Raw genomic sequence first — 19,866 nt, 5'->3', positions numbered from 1 at the left:
CATAGGATTTATTGGGAAGGTGGACTCCTGTATAGTGAGCCCATAGAGTCTACAGAAGGAGACCATAGGAGGTTGGTGGTTCCCCTTGCTGTTAGGCCCTTCCTCCTGCAGTTGGCGCATGAAGTTCCCCTTGCTGGTCACCTTGGTATGAAGAGGACCAAGCAAAGGTTATCCATGCACTTCTACTGGCCCAAGATGGGGGTGCAAGTAGAAAGTCACTGCAGGAGTTGTACCTCCTGCCAGTTGTCTGGTAAGGTTGGCGCGACAATCCAAGCTCCGTTGGTACCGCTCCCAGTTGTAGGGGTACCATTTGAAATGGTAGGGATCGACATCGTTGGTCCCCTTGACCCGCAAACATCCTCAGGCAATAGGTTTATCCTGGTGCTGGTCGACCATGCAACCAGATATCCTGAGGCCATCCCATTGAAAACTGTAACTGCCAAGTCAGTTGCAAAAGCTTTACTTGGCATATTTACTAGGGTTGGCTTCCCTAAAGAAGTTGTGTCAGATCGTGGCAGCAACTTTATGTCGAAGTATATGCAGGCTATGTGGAAAGAATGTGGGGTCACCTACAAGTTCTCTTCTGCATACCACCCCCAGACCAATGGTCTGGTGGAACGTTTCAACAGAACGTTAAAGAGCATGATTGGGGCTCTGGAGGAACCTCAGAGAAGAAAATGGGATCTTCTTTTACCATGCTTACTGTTTGCCTACCGAGAGGTACCACAGGAGGGTGTTGGCTTCAGCCCCTTCGAACTTCTGTTCGGTCATCCCGTACGGGGACCCTTAGCCATCGTCAAAGAGGGATGGGAGATGCCCACTCCCCTTGTTACTACCAACGTAGTTGATTATGTGCTAGGGCTCAGAAAACGGATGGTACTTCTGATGGGCTTGGCTAGTGATAAATTGAAGGCAGGACAAGCGCTGGTGAAACATTGGTACGACCAGAAAGCTTCCCTCATCAACTTTACACCTGGTCAGCAAGTCCTGATCATGAATCCCATAAGGCCTCGAGCTTTACAGGACAAATGGCCAGGCCCTTACACAGTGGTGGAGCCCCTGAGTGAGGTTAACTATTTAGTGGACCTTGGAAGGCCTGGACAAGCTCCAAAAGTGTTTCACGTGAATAGGCTGAAGGCTTTCGTCCCAAGAGTCGAAATCGCAGCACTGCTACTGGCTTCAGATGTTGAGGAAGAGGAGTCTGAACCTCTCCCCGACCTGTTCCAGAGCGGTCCTTCAGATAGCTCCTTTGAGGGTGTCCGAGTGGCCCCTCACCTGACTTCTGATCAGCAGGCTGAGGTGAAAAGTTTGCTTAGGCAGTTTTCCCCCCTGTTTTCACAGTCGCCTGGTTTGACACCTTGGTGCAAACATAACATTGACACAGGAGACAGTGTACCTACCAAAAGTAGGGGATACAGGATGTCAGACAAAGTAGGGTCTTATATTAAGACCGAGGTCAACAAGATGTTAGACCTTGGGGTGATTGAACCCTCTAGTAGTCCTTGGTCCAGCCCAGTGGTTTTGGTTCCAAAGGCAGGCACTTCTGAATTGAGGTTCTGCGTGGATTACAGGGCTCTGAATGCTGTCACCAAGACATATGCACACCCCTTGCCTCGAACAGATGAGCTGGTGGATACTTTGGGTGCCTCCAAGTACCTCAGCACGTTTGACCTCACTACTGGCTATTGGCAAATAGCTTTAGCAGAGCATACCAAGGAGAAGACAGCATTTTCTACTCCAGACGGCCTTTACCAATTCCGGGTAATGCAGTTCGGGTTGAAGAATGCACCTGCCACTTTCCAGAGGCTTGTGAATCATGTGTTGAATGGGTTGGACGAATTCTGTCTTGCATATCTGGACGATATAGCAGTTTTCAGTGCCACCTGGGAAGACCATGTGAAACACCTCGGGATTGTGCTCCAGGCTCTTCAGAAAGCCCACTTGACCATAAAGGCTAGTAAATGCCAGATTGGACAAGGCTCAGTGGTTTACCTTGGACATGAAGTAGGTGGAGGGAGGATACAGCCTCTTCCCAGTAAAGTACAAACAGTACAAGACTGGCCTACCCCCACTACGCAAACCCAAGTGAGAGCCTTCTTAGGACTCACGGGGTATTACCGCAATTTTGTGGCAGACTATGGCACCATAGCTGCCCCTCTGACTGCCCTCACAACTCCGAAGAAACCCAAGAAGGTAACTTGGACCGACGAGTGTGAGAAGGCCTTCAATGGCTTAAAAGACTCCTTGTGCCAGGCCCCTGTCCTCAGGGCCCCTGATTATCAAAGACCTTTTATCGTGCAGACGGACGCCTCTGACACTGGGATAGGAGCTGTACTATCACAAGTAGATGAGAAGGGTAAGGAACACCCTATCGGTTTTATTAGTCGCCAGCTTAAGGACAGAGAGCTCAGATGGTCCACGGTAGAGAAAGAATGTTTCTCTGTTTTGTGGGCCCTAAGGAAGCTGAGGCCCTACCTCTATGGGACCCACTTCACTGTGCAAACTGACCATAAGCCGTTAAAGTGGCTAATGAACATGAAGGGGGAGAATCCAAAGTTGCTTAGGTGGTCCATAAGTCTACAAGGCTTCGACTTCACTATTGAGCATAGGCCAGGTGTCCAACATAGCAATGCTGATGGGTTGTCCAGAATGTTTAACCGACCTGAACAAGAGACTCATCCAGGGGTGGATTAGTTCCCCCTGTCCATAGTCTGGGAGGGGCGAGTGTTAGGAAAGATTTCGTAATTGTAGGTAATTTTCCTTCCATGTGGCAACCCCTAAACTTTTTGCTGTTGTTTTTCACCTTGTTCTTGACTTTGCCAGAAAAGTGCAGCCTTCTGCCGCACTCCTCTGGGCTTTCGCTCCTTTTCTTATGGGGAAACTGACATGCCCTTAAGACAGTCAGTACGAGGGAACGCTGTTTCCCGTAGTTTCTTTTATCATGTTGCGGCTTTAGTGCAACATGACACAAGAGGGCACTGTAAGCTAAGTTACAGCTCTCTTGGGTCTCTGGCCTTCTAGAGGCCCTAGATACTCGTTTAGGATTGTATTTGATCGGTGCAAGTCATTCAGGGATTGGAATGGTGGCAGCGATCGTTTTGTGTATTTTGAGCTCCTTTTGGCGTTCTGAGCGCGTTTTTCGCGCTGAACCCAAAATGGTGGCCTGGCTCCCAAAATGGCCAGACCACGAGGCTCCTTTGTCCTGTCCACTGACCGTCTTGCTCCCTTCACCTTCCCCAGGTCGAGCGACCCGGGGCCTTCCTTATTTGGGCATGTACTTTCCCGCGAAACACGGATGCTTTCGCGGGCTTCTACATGTCTTTTGTGTGCCTCCAGGGTGTGGGCTGGGATGTCTGGTCCCAATACACATCCTGGGTGCCAGAGAGTCTAGGGTAGTGTGAATGCCTGGGACCACCGTGGTCCGTGATTGGTCCACGAATGGTGTGTGTGTTGATGAGCGGATCTCCCATTGGCTCCCCTCCGTTTTGGCGCGAAGGGAACCGTGGATAAGAGGGGGCTGGAAACACCACTACCATGTCGATCTCCTGAGTTCTCACGAACAAAGGAATACAGGAGCCAAGTATCCTGCAACCAAGAGGCTGGACCGAGGAATCGCTGGTGACCCGCTGAAGGACTCCTCCTTTGCACTGCTGTCGTCCTGTGAAACCCTTTCCTCCTTTGATCGAACCAGAAGGCCTGTACTGGTGCTTCGACCTTTGGAATAGCAGGAACAGCTATTCTCGGCGACTTCATCATCTCCTGCCAGTAAGCCTTCGGAAGCGTCTCTGGGCCATCCAGTTGACTGACCAGCTTACAAGGGAGTCTTGCTCTGTAACCGCCGCCAGGTTGTGTTGTATTTCGAGTCCTTGTCACTCTCACACGCTTAGTACACTTGGCGTTCCCAAGTCTGAAGTGAGTAGTGTACATTTGGCTCAGATACACACGGCCGCTCCGTTGCCCTGCTGTGGTGACAAAACTGTGCAGGTTTCTTCGATTGGGACGTCTTTTTTTTCTACACGACGACGAGGCATTCCCGGCTCTTCTGAACCTGCCAGCTGCTGAAACTAACGTGGAGAAGCCTGGGTCTGCTTGCATCGGGGACCGGTGAGTAGTATAGCTAGGATCTGGTCACCCTCCTGCAGTAGCCCATTGCTTTTCCCCGCTGTGTAAAAACAGCACCCTTTTGTCCGTACTCGCGCTCTGCTTCTGCTCACTGTGGAGGCTGCGCTTGAGTCGCGGAACCTGTTCTTCTTCTGTTGTGCACTAAACCGAACTGCCTGACTTCCTCCGAAGAGCTTCTCCTTTTGCCCGTTGGCACCAGCGTGTGCAGGTACTTTTGAGCACAAGGCTCCACTCTTCGCAGGGCTCGGACTTCCATCTAGTTAGGTGCCTCTGAAGGCGAACTGAGTCTAAAGCATTGTATCGCACTGCCTGTTTTCCTTCCCTTGCAGGTGGACTACACATTTCATGCATATAACGCTTGCGACTGTCGTATTTGTATATATATTGTATTGGTATGGTATGTGTTGGCTTAATATTGTGATATTGTGATTTTCTCGCTACGGTCATTATTTTAAAGGCCTTAAAATAAATGTGTATATATTTTTGATATAACAACTGTTTGGAGTAGTTTGTAAGCGCTCTTGCTTTGTGTGCTCATTGCGGGCTTTCAGTCACCCTCACCCCTCTTGAGACCTAGTCTTGACCGCCGCGATCGCTACCTTGATTGGTCTGGCTCGTCCAGAGGTTACCCTATTCAAAGTAATTAGGTTGGCCTTCTGAACTTCTGCGCCACCAGGACAGAGTTCAGAAATCCGTCTTAACATAGAAGCATTGAGATATCACATCTCATGCTATAGGAAGAGTCTCAGGATTGGAATGGGAAGGAGTTGGATATCACATCTCATGCTATAGGACGGCTCTCAGGTTTTGAAGGGGAAGGAGTTGGATATCACATTTCATGTTAGAGGTAGGATCTCAGGTTTGGTATTAGAGGCATTGAGACATCACATCTCATGCTATCAGAAGGGTCTCAGGATTGGAATGGGAAGGAGTTGGATATCACATCTCACGCTAAAGGGAGGGTCTCAGGTTTGGAAGGGGAAGGATTTGGATATCACATCTCATGTTATAGGAAGGATCTCAGGTTTGGTATTAGAAGCATTGAGATATCACATCTCATGCTATCGGAAGGATCTCAGGTTTGGTATTAGAAGCATTGAGACATCACATCTCATGCTATCAGAAGGGTCTCAGGATTGGAATGGGAAGGAGTTGGATATCACATCTCATGCTAAAGGGAGGGTCTCAGGTTTGGAAGGGGAAGGATTTGGATATCACATCTCATGTTATAGGAAGGATCTCAGGTTTGGTATTAGAAGCATTGAGATATCACATCTCATGCTATAGTAAGGGTCTCAGGATTGGAATGGGAAGGAGTTGGATGTCACATCTCATGCTAAAGGAAGGGTGTCAGGTTTGGTAGAAGCATTGAGATATCCCATCTCATGCTATAGGAGGGGTCTCAGGATTGGAATGGGAAGGAGTTGGATATCACATCTCATGCCATAGGAAGGGTCTCAGGTTTGGTATAAGCATTGAGATATCACATCTCTGCTATCCGAAGGGTCTCAGGATTGGAATGGAAAGGACGTAGATATCACATCTCATGCTATAGGGAGGGTCTCAGTTTTGTTATTAGAAGCATTGAGATATCACATCTCATGCTATCGGAAGGGTCTCAGGATTGGAATGAGAAGGAGCTGGATATCACATCTCATGCTAAAGGAAGGGTCTCAGGTTTGGAAGGGGAAGGATTTGGATATCACATCTCATGTTATAGGACGGGTCTCAGGTTTGGTATTAGAAGCATTAAGATATCACATCTCATGGTGTAGGAAGGGTTTCAGGATTGGAATGGGAAGGAGTTGGATATCATATCTCATGCTATAGGAAGGGTCTCAGGATTGGATTGGGAAGGAGTTTGATATCAAATCTCATGCCTTAGGAAGGGTCTCAGGTTTGGTATTAGAAGCATTGAGATATCACATCTCATGCTATAGGAAGTGTCTGAGGATTGGAATGGGAAGGAGTCGGATATCACATCTCATGCTATAGAAGGGTCTCAGGTTTGGTAGAAGCATTGAGATATCACATCTCATGCTATAGGAAGAGTCTCAGGATTGGAATGGGAAGGAGTTGGATATCACGTCTCATGTTATAGGAAGGATCTCAGGTTTGGTAGTAGAAACATTGAGATATCAAATCTCATACCATAGGAAGGGATGCAGGATTGGAATGGGACGGAGTTTGATATCACATTTCATGCTATAGGAAGGGTCCAGGTTTGGTATTAGAAGCATTGAGATATCGCATCTCATGCTATAGGAAGGGTCTCAGGATTGGAATGGGAAGGAGTTGGATATCACATCTCATGCCATAGGAAGGGTCTCAGGTTTGGTATAAGCATTGAGATATAACATCTCTGCTATCGGAAGTGTCTCAGGATTGGGATGGGAAGGAGTTGGATATCACATCTCATACTATAGGAAGGGTCTCAGGTTTGGAACGGGAAGGAGTTGGATATCCCATCTCATGTTATAGGGCGGGTCTCAGGTTTGGTATTAGAAGCATTGAGATATCACATCGCATGCTGTAGGAAGGGTTTCAGGTTTGGAATGGGAAGGAATTGGATATCACATCTCATGTCAAAGCAAGGATCACAGGTTTGGTATTAGAAGCATTGAGATATCACATCTCATGCTATAGGCATGGTCTCAGATTGGAATGGGAAGGAGTTGGATATCACATCTCATACTATATGAAGGGACTCAGATTTGGTATTACAAGCATTGTGATATTTCATCTCATGCTATAGGAAGGGTCTCAGGATTGGATTGGGAAGGATTCGGAAATCACATCTCATGCTATAGGAAGGGTTTCAGGTTTGGAATGGGAAGGATTTGTATACCACATCTCTTGCTATAGGAAGGGCCTCAGGTTTGGTATGAGAAACATTGAGATATCACATCTCATGGTATGGGAAGGGTCTCAGGATTCGAATGGGAAGGAGTTTGATATCACATCTCATGCCATAGGAAGGGTCTCAGGTTTGGTAGAAGCATTGAGATATCACATCTCATGCTATCAGAAGGGTCTCAGGATTGGATTGGGAAGGAGTTGGATATCCCATATCATGCTATAGGAAGGGTCTCAGGTTTGGTATTAGAAGCATTGAGATATCACGTCTCATGCTATAGGAAGGGTCTCAGGATTGGAATGGGAAGGAGTTGGATATCACATTTCATGTTAGAGGTAGGATCACAGGTTTGTTAGAGGCATTGAGATATCACATCTCATGCTATCAGAAGGGTCTCAGGGTTGGAATGGGAAGGAGTTGGATATCACATCTCATGCCAAAGGGAGGGTCTCAGGTTTCGAAGGGGAAGTATTTGGATATCACATCTCGTGTTATAGGAAGGATCTCAGGTTTGGTATTAGAAGAATTGAGATATCACATCTCATGCTATCGGAAGGATCTCAGGTTTGGTATTAGAAGCATTGAGATATCACATCTCATGCTCTCAGAAGGGTCTCAGGATTGGAATGGGAAGGAGTTGGATATCACATCTCATGCTATAGGAAGGGTCTCAGGATTGGAATGGGAAGGAGTTTTATATGACATCACATGCCATAGGAAGGATCTCAGGTTTGGTATTAGAAGCATTGAGACATCACATCTCATGCTATAGGAGGGGTCTCAGGATTGGAATGGGAAGGAGTTGGATATCACATCTCATGCCATAGGAAGGGTCTCAGGTTTGGTATTAGAAGCATTGAGATATCACATCTCATGCTATAGGAAGTGTCTGAGGATTGGAATGGGAAGGAGTCGGATATCACATCTCATGCTATAGAAGGGTCTCAGGTTTGGTAGAAGCATTGAAATATCACATCTCATGCTATAGGAAGAGTCTCAGGATTGGAATGGGAAGGAGTTGGATATCACATCTCATGCTATAGGAAGGGTCTCATGTTTGGTATAAGCATTGAGATATCACATCTCATGCTATAGGAAGGGTCTCAGGATTGGAATGGGAAGGAGTTGGATATCACATCTCATGCTATAGGGAGGTTCTCACGTTTGGAAAGGGAAGGAGTAGGATATCACATTTCATGTTAGAGGTAGGATCTCAGGTTTGGTATTAGAGGCATTGAGATATCACATCTCATGCTATCAGAAGGCTCTCAGGATTGGAATGGGAAGGAGTTGGATATTAAATCTCATGCCAAAGGGAGGGTCTCAGGTTTGGAAGGGGAAGTATTTGGATATCACATCTCGTGTTATAGGAAGGATCTCAGGTTTGGTATTAGAAGAATTGAGATATCACATCTCATGTTAAAGGAAGGATCTCAGGTTTGGTATTAGAAGCATTGAGATATCACATCTCATGCTATCAGAACGGTCTCAGGATTGGAATGGGAAGGAGTTGGATATCCCATCTCATGCTATAGGAAGGGTCTCAGGTTGGAATGGGAAGGAGTTGGATATCACATCTCATGCCATAGGAAGGATCTCAGGTTTGGTATTAGAAGCATTGAGACATCACATCTCATGCTATAGGGAGGGTCTCACGTTTGGAAAGGGAAGGAGTAGGATATCACATTTCATGTTAGAGGTAGGATCTCAGGTTTGGTATTAGAGGCATTGAGATATCACATCTCATGCTATCAGAAGGGTCTCAGGATTGGAATGGGAAGGAGTTGGATATCACATCTCATGCTAAAGGGAGGGTCTCAGGTTTGGAAGGGGAAGGATTTTGATATCACATCTCATGTTATAGGAAGGAAATCAGGTTTGGTATTAGAAGCATTGAGATATCGCATCTCATGCTATCGGAAGGATCTCAGGTTTGGTATTAGAGGCATTGAGATATCACATCTCATGCTATCGAAAGGGTATCAGGATTGGATTTGGAAGTAGTTGGATATCGCATCTCATGCTATAGGAAGGGTCTCAGGTTGGAATGGGAAGGAGTTGGATATCACATCTCATGTTATAGGAAGGGTCTCAGGATTGGAATGGGAAATACTTCGATATCACATCTCATGCTATAGGAAGGCTCTCAGGTTTGGAAGGGGAAGGAGTTAGATATCACATTTCATGTTAGTGGTAGGATCTCAGGTTTGTTAGAGGCATTGAGATATCACATCTCATGCTATCAGAAGGGTCTCAGGATTGGAATGGGAAGGAGTTGGATATCACATCTCATGCCAAAGGGAGGGTCTCAGGTTTGGAAGGGGAAGGATTTGGATATCACATCACGTGTTATAGGAAGGATCTCAGGTTTGGTATTAGAAGAATTGAGATATCACATCTCATGCTATCGGAAGGATCTCAGGTTTGGTATTAGAAGCATTGAGATATCACATCTCATGCTCTCAGAAGGGTCTCAGGATTGGAATGGGAAGGAGTTGGATATCACATCTCATGTTATAGGAAGGGTCTCAGGATTGGAATGGGAAGGAGTTGGATATCACATCTCATGCTATAGGAAGGTTCTCAGATTTGGTATAAGCATTGAGATATCACATCTCATGCTATAGGAAGGGTCTCAGGATTGGAATGGGAAGGAGTTGGATATCATATCTCATGCTAAAGGGAGGGTCTCAGGTTTGGAAGGGGAAGGATTTGGATATCACATCTCATGTTATAGGAAGGATCTCAGGTTTGGTATTAGAAGCATTGAGATACATCTCATGCTAACGGAAGGGTATCAGGATTGGATTTGGAAGTAGTTGGATATCCCATCTCATGCTATAGGAAGGGTCTCAGGTTGGAATGGGAAGGTGTTGGGTATCACATCTCATGTTATAGGAAGGGTCTCAGGATTGAAATGGGAAATACTTCAATATCACATCTCATGCTATAGGAAGGCTCGCAGGTTTGGAAGGGGAAAGAGTTGGATATCACATTTCCCATCTCATGCTATAGGAAGGGTCTCAGGTTTGGTATTAGAAGCATTGAGATATCACATCTCATGCTATAGGAAGGGTCTCAGGATTGAAATGGGAAGGAGTTGGATATCACATCTCATGCCATAGGAAGGGTCTCAGGTTTGGTATAAGCATTGAGATATCGCATCTCTGCTATCGGAAGGGTCTCAGGATTGGAATGGGAAGGAGCTGGATATCACATCTCATGCTAAAGGAAGGGTCTCAGGTTTGGAAGGGGAAGGATTTGGATATTACATCTCATGTTATAGGACGGGTCTCAGGTTTGGTATTAGAAGCATTAAGATATCACATCTTATGGTATAGGAAGGGTTTCAGGATTGGAATGGGAAGGAGTTGGATATCATATCTCATGCTATAGGAAGGGTCTCAGGATTGGAATGGGAAGGAGTTTGATATCAAATCTCATGCCATAGGAAGGGTCTCAGGTTTGGTATTAGAAGCATTGAGATATCACATCTCATGCTATAGGAAGTGTCTGAGGATTGGAATGGGAAGGAGGTGGATATCACATCTCATGCTATAGGAAGGGTCTCAGGATTGGATTTGGAAGTAGTTGGATATCACATCTCATGTTATAGGAAGGGTCTCAGGATTGGAATGGGAAGGACTTCGATATCACATCTCATGTTATAGGAAGGCTCTCAGGTTTGGAAGGGGAAGGAGTTGGATATCACATTTCATGTTAGATGTAGGATCTCAGGTTTGGTATTAGAGGCATTGAGACATCACATCTCATGCTATCAGAAGGGTCTAAGGATTGGAATGGGAAGGAGTTGGATATCACATCTCACACTAAAGGGAGGGTCTCTGGTTTGGAAGGGGAAGGATTTGGATATCACATCTCATGTTATAGGAAGGATCTCAGGTTTGGTATTAGAAGCATTGAGATATCACATCTCATGCTATCAGAAGGGTCTCAGGATTGGAATGGGAAGGAGTTGGATATCACATCTCATGCTAAAGGGAGGGTCTCAGGTTTGGTAGAAGCATTGAGATATCACATCTCATGCTATCAGAAGGGTCTCAGGATTGGATTGGGAAGGAGTTGGATATCCCATATCATGCTATAGGAAGGGTCTCAGGTTTGGTATTAGAAGCATTGAGATATCACGTCTCATGCTATAGGAAGGGTCTCAGGATTGGAATGGGAAGGAGTTGGATATCACATTTCATGTTAGAGGTAGGATCACAGGTTTGTTAGAGGCATTGAGATATCACATCTCATGCTATCAGAAGGGTCTCAGGGTTGGAATGGGAAGGAGTTGGATATCACATCTCATGCCAAAGGGAGGGTCTCAGGTTTGGAAGGGGAAGGATTTGGATATCACATCTCGTGTTATAGGAAGGATCTCAGGTTTGGTATTAGAAGAATTGAGATATCACATCTCATGCTATCGGAAGGATCTCAGGTTTGGTATTAGAAGCATTGAGATATCACATCTCATGCTCTCAGAAGGGTCTCAGGATTGGAATGGGAAGGAGTTGGATATCACATCTCATGCTATAGGAAGGGTCTCAGGATTGGAATGGGAAGGAGTTTTATATGACATCACATGCCATAGGAAGGATCTCAGGTTTGGTATTAGAAGCATTGAGACATCACATCTCATGCTATAGGAGGGGTCTCAGGATTGGAATGGGAAGGAGTTGGATATCACATCTCATGCCATAGGAAGGGTCTCAGGTTTGGTATTAGAAGCATTGAGATATCACATCTCATGCTATAGGAAGTGTCTGAGGATTGGAATGGGAAGGAGTCGGATATCACATCTCATGCTATAGAAGGGTCTCAGGTTTGGTAGAAGCATTGAGATATCACATCTCATGCTATAGGAAGAATCTCAGGATTGGAATGGGAAGGAGTTGGATATCACATCTCATGCTATAGGAAGGGTCTCATGTTTGGTATAAGCATTGAGATATCACATCTCATGCTATAGGAAGGGTCTCAGGATTGGAATGGGAAGGAGTTGGATATCACATCTCATGCTATAGGGAGGTTCTCACGTTTGGAAAGGGAAGGAGTAGGATATCACATTTCATGTTAGAGGTAGGATCTCAGGTTTGGTATTAGAGGCATTGAGATATCACATCTCATGCTATCAGAAGGCTCTCAGGATTGGAATGGGAAGGAGTTGGATATCACATCTCATGCCAAAGGGAGGGTCTCAGGTTTGGAAGGGGAAGTATTTGGATATCACATCTCGTGTTATAGGAAGGATCTCAGGTTTGGTATTAGAAGAATTGAGATATCACATCTCATGTTAAAGGAAGGATCTCAGGTTTGGTATTAGAAGCATTGAGATATCACATCTCATGCTATCAGAACGGTCTCAGGATTGGAATGGGAAGGAGTTGGATATCCCATCTCATGCTATAGGAAGGGTCTCAGGTTGGAATGGGAAGGAGTTGGATATCACATCTCATGCCATAGGAAGGATCTCAGGTTTGGTATTAGAAGCATTGAGACATCACATCTCATGCTATAGGGAGGGTCTCACGTTTGGAAAGGGAAGGAGTAGGATATCACATTTCATGTTAGAGGTAGGATCTCAGGTTTGGTATTAGAGGCATTGAGATATCACATCTCATGCTATCAGAAGGGTCTCAGGATTGGAATGGGAAGGAGTTGGATATCACATCTCATGCTAAAGGGAGGGTCTCAGGTTTGGAAGGGGAAGGATTTTGATATCACATCTCATGTTATAGGAAGGAAATCAGGTTTGGTATTAGAAGCATTGAGATATCGCATCTCATGCTATCGGAAGGATCTCAGGTTTGGTATTAGAGGCATTGAGATATCACATCTCATGCTATCGAAAGGGTATCAGGATTGGATTTGGAAGTAGTTGGATATCCCATCTCATGCTATAGGAAGGGTCTCAGGTTGGAATGGGAAGGAGTTGGATATCACATCTCATGTTATAGGAAGGGTCTCAGGATTGGAATGGGAAATACTTCGATATCACATCTCATGCTATAGGAAGGCTCTCAGGTTTGGAAGGGGAAGGAGTTAGATATCACATTTCATGTTAGAGGTAGGATCTCAGGTTTGTTAGAGGCATTGAGATATCACATCTCATGCTATCAGAAGGGTCTCAGGATTGGAATGGGAAGGAGTTGGATATCACATCTCATGCCAAAGGGAGGGTCTCAGGTTTGGAAGGGGAAGGATTTGGATATCACATCACGTGTTATAGGAAGGATCTCAGGTTTGGTATTAGAAGAATTGAGATATCACATCTCATGCGATAGCATGAAGGATCTCAGGTTTGGTATTAGAAGCATTGAGATATCACATCTCATGCTCTCAGAAGGGTCTCAGGATTGGAATGGGAAGGAGTTGGATATCACATCTCATGTTATAGGAAGGGTCTCAGGATTGGAATGGGAAGGAGTTGGATATCACATCTCATGCTATAGGAAGGTTCTCAGATTTGGTATAAGCATTGAGATATCACATCTCATGCTATAGGAAGGGTCTCAGGATTGGAATGGGAAGGAGTTGGATATCATATCTCATGCTAAAGGGAGGGTCTCAGGTTTGGAAGGGGAAGGATTTGGATATCACATCTCATGTTATAGGAAGGATCTCAGGTTTGGTATTAGAAGCATTGAGATACATCTCATGCTAACGGAAGGGTATCAGGATTGGATTTGGAAGTAGTTGGATATCCCATCTCATGCTATAGGAAGGGTCTCAGGTTGGAATGGGAAGGTGTTGGGTATCACATCTCATGTTATAGGAAGGGTCTCAGGATTGAAATGGGAAATACTTCAATATCACATCTCATGCTATAGGAAGGCTCTCAGGTTTGGAAGGGGAAGGAGTTGGATATCACATTTCCCATCTCATGCTATAGGAAGGGTCTCAGGTTTGGTATTAGAAGCATTGAGATATCACATCTCATGCTATAGGAAGGGTCTCAGGATTGAAATGGGAAGGAGTTGGATATCACATCTCATGCCATAGGAAGGGTCTCAGGTTTGGTATAAGCATTGAGATATCGCATCTCTGCTATCGGAAGGGTCTCAGGATTGGAATGGGAAGGAGCTGGATATCACATCTCATGCTAAAGGAAGGGTCTCAGGTTTGGAAGGGGAAGGATTTGGATATTACATCTCATGTTATAGGACGGGTCTCAGGTTTGGTATTAGAAGCATTAAGATATCACATCTTATGGTATAGGAAGGGTTTCAGGATTGGAATGGGAAGGAGTTGGATATCATATCTCATGCTATAGGAAGGGTCTCAGGATTGGAATGGGAAGGAGTTTGATATCAAATCTCATGCCATAGGAAGGGTCTCAGGTTTGGTATTAGAAGCATTGAGATATCACATCTCATGCTATAGGAAGTGTCTGAGGATTGGAATGGGAAGGAGGTGGATATCACATCTCATGCTATAGGAAGGGTCTCAGGATTGGATTTGGAAGTAGTTGGATATCACATCTCATGTTATAGGAAGGGTCTCAGGATTGGAATGGGAAGGACTTCGATATCACATCTCATGTTATAGGAAGGCTCTCAGGTTTGGAAGGGGAAGGAGTTGGATATCACATTTCATGTTAGATGTAGGATCTCAGGTTTGGTATTAGAGGCATTGAGACATCACATCTCATGCTATCAGAAGGGTCTAAGGATTGGAATGGGAAGGAGTTGGATATCACATCTCACACTAAAGGGAGGGTCTCTGGTTTGGAAGGGGAAGGATTTGGATATCACATCTCATGTTATAGGAAGGATCTCAGGTTTGGTATTAGAAGCATTGAGATATCACATCTCATGCTATCGGAAGGATCTCAGGTTTGGTATTAGAAGCATTGAGATATCACATCTCATGCTATCAGAAGGGTCTCAGGATTGGAATGGGAAGGAGTTGGATATCACATCTCATGCTAAAGGGAGGGTCTCAGGTTTGGAAGGGGAAGGATTTGGATATCACATCTCATGTTATAGGAAGGATCTCAGGTTTGGTATTAGAAGCATTGAGATATCACATCTCATGCTATACTAAGGGTCTCAGGATTGGAATGGGAAGGAGTTGGATATCACATCTCCTGCTAAAGGAAGGGTCTCAGGTTTGGTAGAAGCATTGAGATATCACATCTCATGCTATAGGAAGGGTCTCAGGATTGGAATGGGAAGGAGTTGGATATCACATCTCATGCCATAGGAAGGGTCTCAGGTTTGGTATAAGCATTGAGATTTCACATCTCTGCTATCCGAAGGGTCTCAGGATTGGAATGGGAAGGACTTAGATATCACATCTCATGCTATAGGGAGGTTCTCAGTTTTGATATTAGAAGCATTGAGATATCACATCTCATGCTATCGGAAGGGTCTCAGGATTGGAATGAGAAGGAGCTGGATATCACATCTCATGCTAAAGGAAGGGTCTCAGGTTTGGAAGGGGAAGGATTTGGATATCACATATCATGTTATAGGACGGGTCTCACGTTTGGTATTAGAAGCATTAAGATATCACATCTCATGGTATAGGAATGGTTTCAGGATTGGAATGGGAAGGAGTTGGATATCATATCTCATGCTATAGGAAGGGTCTCAGGATTGGATTGGGAAGGAGTTTGATATCAAATCTCATGCCATAGGAAGGGTCTCAGGTTTGGTATTAGAAGCATTGAGATATCACATCTCATGCTATAGGAAGTGTCTGAGGATTGGAATGGGAAGGAGTCGGATATCACATCTAATGCTATAGGAAGGGTCTCAGGTTTGGTAGAAGCATTGAGATATCACATCTCATGCTATAGGAAGAGTCTCAGGATTGGAATGGGAAGGAGTTGGATATCACATCTCATGCTATAGGACGGCTCTCAGGTTTGGAAGGGGAAGGAGTTGGATATCACATTTCATGTTAGAGGTAGGATCTCAGGTTTGGTATTAGAGGCATTGAGACATCACTTCTCATGCTATCAGAGGGGTCTCAGGATTTGAATGGGAAGGAGTTGGATATCACATCTCACGCTAAAGGGAGGGTCTCAGGTTTGGAAGGGGAAGGATTTGGATATCACATCTCATGTTATAGGAAGGATCTCAGGTTTGGTATTAGAAGCATTGAGATATCACATCTCATGCTATCGGAAGGATCTCAGGTTTGGTATTAGAATCATTGAGACATCACATCTCATGCTATCAGAAGGGTTTCAGGATTGGAATGGGAAGGAGTTGGATATCAAATCTCATGCTAAAGGGAGGGTCTCAGGTTTGGAAGGGGAAGAATTTGGATATCACATCTCATGTTATAGGAAGGATCTCAGGTTTGGTATTAGAAGCATTGAGATATCACATCTCATGCTATAGTAAGGGTCTCAGCATTGGAATGGGAAGGAGTTGGATATCACATCTCATGCTAAAGGAAGGGTGTCAGGTTTGGTAGAAGCATTGAGATATCCCATCTCATGCTATAGGAGGGGTCTCAGGATTGGAATGGGAAGGAGTTGGATATCACATCTCATGCCATAGGAAGGGTCTCAGGTTTGGTATAAGCATTGAGATATCACATCTCTGCTATCCGAAGGGTCTCAGGATTGGAATGGGAAGGACTTAGATATCATATCTTATGCTATAGGGAGGGTCTCAGTTTTGATATTAGAAGCATTGAGATATCACATCTCATGCTATAGGAAGGGACGCAGGATTGGAATGGGAGGGAGTTTGATATCACATCTAATGCTATAGGAAGGGTCTCAGGTTTGGAAGGGGAAGGATTTGGATATCACATCTCATGTTATAGGACGGGTCTCAGGTTTGGTATTAGAAGCATTAAGATATCACATCTCATGGTGTAGGAAGGGTTTCAGGATTGGAATGGGAAGGAGTTGGATATCATATCTCATGCTATAGTAAGGGTCTCAGGATTGGATTGGGAAGGAGTTTGATATCAAATCTCATGCCATAGGAAGGGTCTCAGGTTTGGTATTAGAAGCATTGAGATATCACATCTCATGCTATAGGAAGTGTCTGAGGATTGGAATGGGAAGGAGTCGGATATCACATCTCATGCTATAGAAGGATCTTAGGTTTGGTAGAAGCATTGAGATATCACATCTCATGCTATAGTAAGGGTCTCAGCATTGGAATGGGAAGGAGTTGGATATCACATCTCATGCTAAAGGAAGGGTGTCAGGTTTGGTAGAAGCATTGAGATATCCCATCTCATGCTATAGGAGGGGTCTCAGGATTGGAATGGGAAGGAGTTGGATATCACATCTCATGCCATAGGAAGGGTCTCAGGTTTGGTATAAGCATTGAGATATCACATCTCTGCTATCCGAAGGGTCTCAGGATTGGAATGGGAAGGACTTAGATATCATATCTTATGCTATAGGGAGGGTCTCAGTTTTGATATTAGAAGCATTGAGATATCACATCTCATGCTATAGGAAGGTACGCAGGATTGGAATGGGACGGAGTTTGATATCACATCTCATGCTATAGGAAGGGTCTCAGGTTTGGTATTAGAAGCATTGACATATCGCATCTCATGCTATAGGAAGGGTCTCAGGATTGCAATGGGAAGGAGTTGGATATCACATCTCATGCCATAGGAAGGGTCTCAGGTTTGGTATAAGCATTGAGATATAACATCTCTGCTATCGGAAGTGTCTCAGGATTGGGATGGGAAGGAGTGTGGCGTGAGATGTGATATCAAACTCCTTCCCATTCCAATCCCGAGACCCTTCCTATAGCTTGAGATGTGATATCCAACTCCTTCCCATTCCAATTCTGAGACCCTTCCTATACCAGGACACTTGCTATCTCAATGCTTCTAATACCAAACCTGACACCCGTCCTATAACATGAGTTGTGATATCCAAATCCTTCCCCTTCCAAACCTTAGACCCTTCCTTTATCATGAGATGTGATATCCAACTCCTTCCCATTCCAATCCTGAGACCCTTCCCATATCATGAGATTTGTTATCTCAATGCTTCTAATATCAAACTTGAGACCGTCCCTATAGCATGAGATGTGATATCCAAGTCCTTCCCATTCCAATCCTGAGACCCTTCCTATAGCATGAGATGTGATATCTCAATGCTTCTAATACCAAAACTGAGACCCTTCCTATAACATGATATGGGATATCCAACTCCTTCCCATTCCAATCCTAAAACCCTTCCGATAGCAGAGATGTGATATCTCAATGCTTATACCAAACCTGAGACCCTTCCTATGGCATGAGATGTCATATACAACTCCTTCCCATTCCAATCCTGAGACCCTTCCTATAGCATGAGATGTAATATCACAATGCTTGTAATACCAAACCTGAGACCCTTCCTATAGCATAAGCTGTGATATCCAACTCCTTCCCATTCCAATCCTTAGACCCTTCCTATAGCATGAGATGTGGTATCTCAATGCTTCTAATACCAAAACTGAGACCCTTCCTATAACATGATATGGGATATCCAACTCCTTCCCATTCCAATCCTAAAACCCTTCCGATAGCAGAGGTGTGATATCTCAATGCTTATACCAAACCTGAGACCCTTCCTATGGCATGAGATGTCATATACAACTCCTTCCCATTCCAATCCTGAGACCCTTCCTATAGCATGAGATGTAATATCACAATGCTTGTAATACCAAACCTGAGACCCTTCCTATGGCATGAGATGTCATATACAACTCCTTCCCATTCCAATCCTGAGACCCTTCCTATAGCATGAGATGTAATATCACAATGCTTCTACCAAACCTGAGACCCTTCTATAGCATGAGATGTGATATCCGACTCCTTCCCATTCCAATCCTCAGACACTTCCTATAGCATGAGATGTGATATCTCAATGCTTCTAATACCAAACCTGAGACCCTTCCTATGGCATGAGATTTGATATCAAACTCCTTCCCAATCCAATCCTGAGACCCTTCCTATAGCATGAGATATGATATCCAACTCCTTCCCATTCCAATCCAGAAACCCTTCCTACACCATGAGATGTGATATCTTAATGCTTCTAATACCAAACCTGAGACCCGTCCTATAACATGAGATGTGATATCCAAATCCTTCCCCTTCCAAACCTGAGACCCTTCCTTTAGCATGAGATGTGATATCCAGCTCCTTCTCATTCCAATCCTGAGACCCTTCCGATAGCATGAGATGTGATATCTCAATGCTTCTAATATCAAAACTGAGACCCTCACTATAGCATGAGATGTGATATCTAAGTCCTTCCTATTCCAATCCTGAGACCCTTCGGATAGCAGAGATGTGATATCTCAATGCTTATACCAAACCTGAGACCCTTCCTATGGCATGAGATGTGATATCCAACTCCTTCCCATTCCAATCCTGAGACCCCTCCTATAGCATGAGATGGGATATCTCAATGCTTCTACCAAACCTGACACCCTTCCTTTAGCATGAGATGTGATATCCAACTCCTTCCCATTCCAATCCTGAGACCCTTACTATAGCATGAGATGTGATATCTCAATGCTTCTAATACCAAACCTGAGATCCTTCCTATAACATGAGATGTGATATCCAAATCCTTCCCCTTCCAAACCTGAGACCCTCCCTTTAGCATGAGATGTGATATCCAACTCCTTCCCATTCCAATCCTGAGACCCTTCTGATAGCATGAGATGTGATGTCTCAATGCTTCTAATACCAAACCTGAGATCCTTCCGATAGCATGAGATGTGATATCTCAATGCTTCTAATACCAAACCTGAGATCCTTCCTATAACATGAGATGTGATATCCAAATCCTTCCCCTTCCAAACCTGAGACCCTCCCTTTAGCGTGAGATGTGATATCCAACTCCTTCAAATTCCAATCCTGAGACCCTTCTGATAGCATGAGATGTG

Source organism: Ambystoma mexicanum, chromosome 14 (assembly GCF_040938575.1).
Source record: "Ambystoma mexicanum isolate Mex_15411 chromosome 14, UKY_AmexF1_1, whole genome shotgun sequence".
Lineage (NCBI taxonomy): Eukaryota > Metazoa > Chordata > Amphibia > Caudata > Ambystomatidae > Ambystoma > Ambystoma mexicanum.
The sequence above is the reverse complement of the archived record's forward strand: the minus strand, read 5'-3'. Positions refer to the sequence as shown.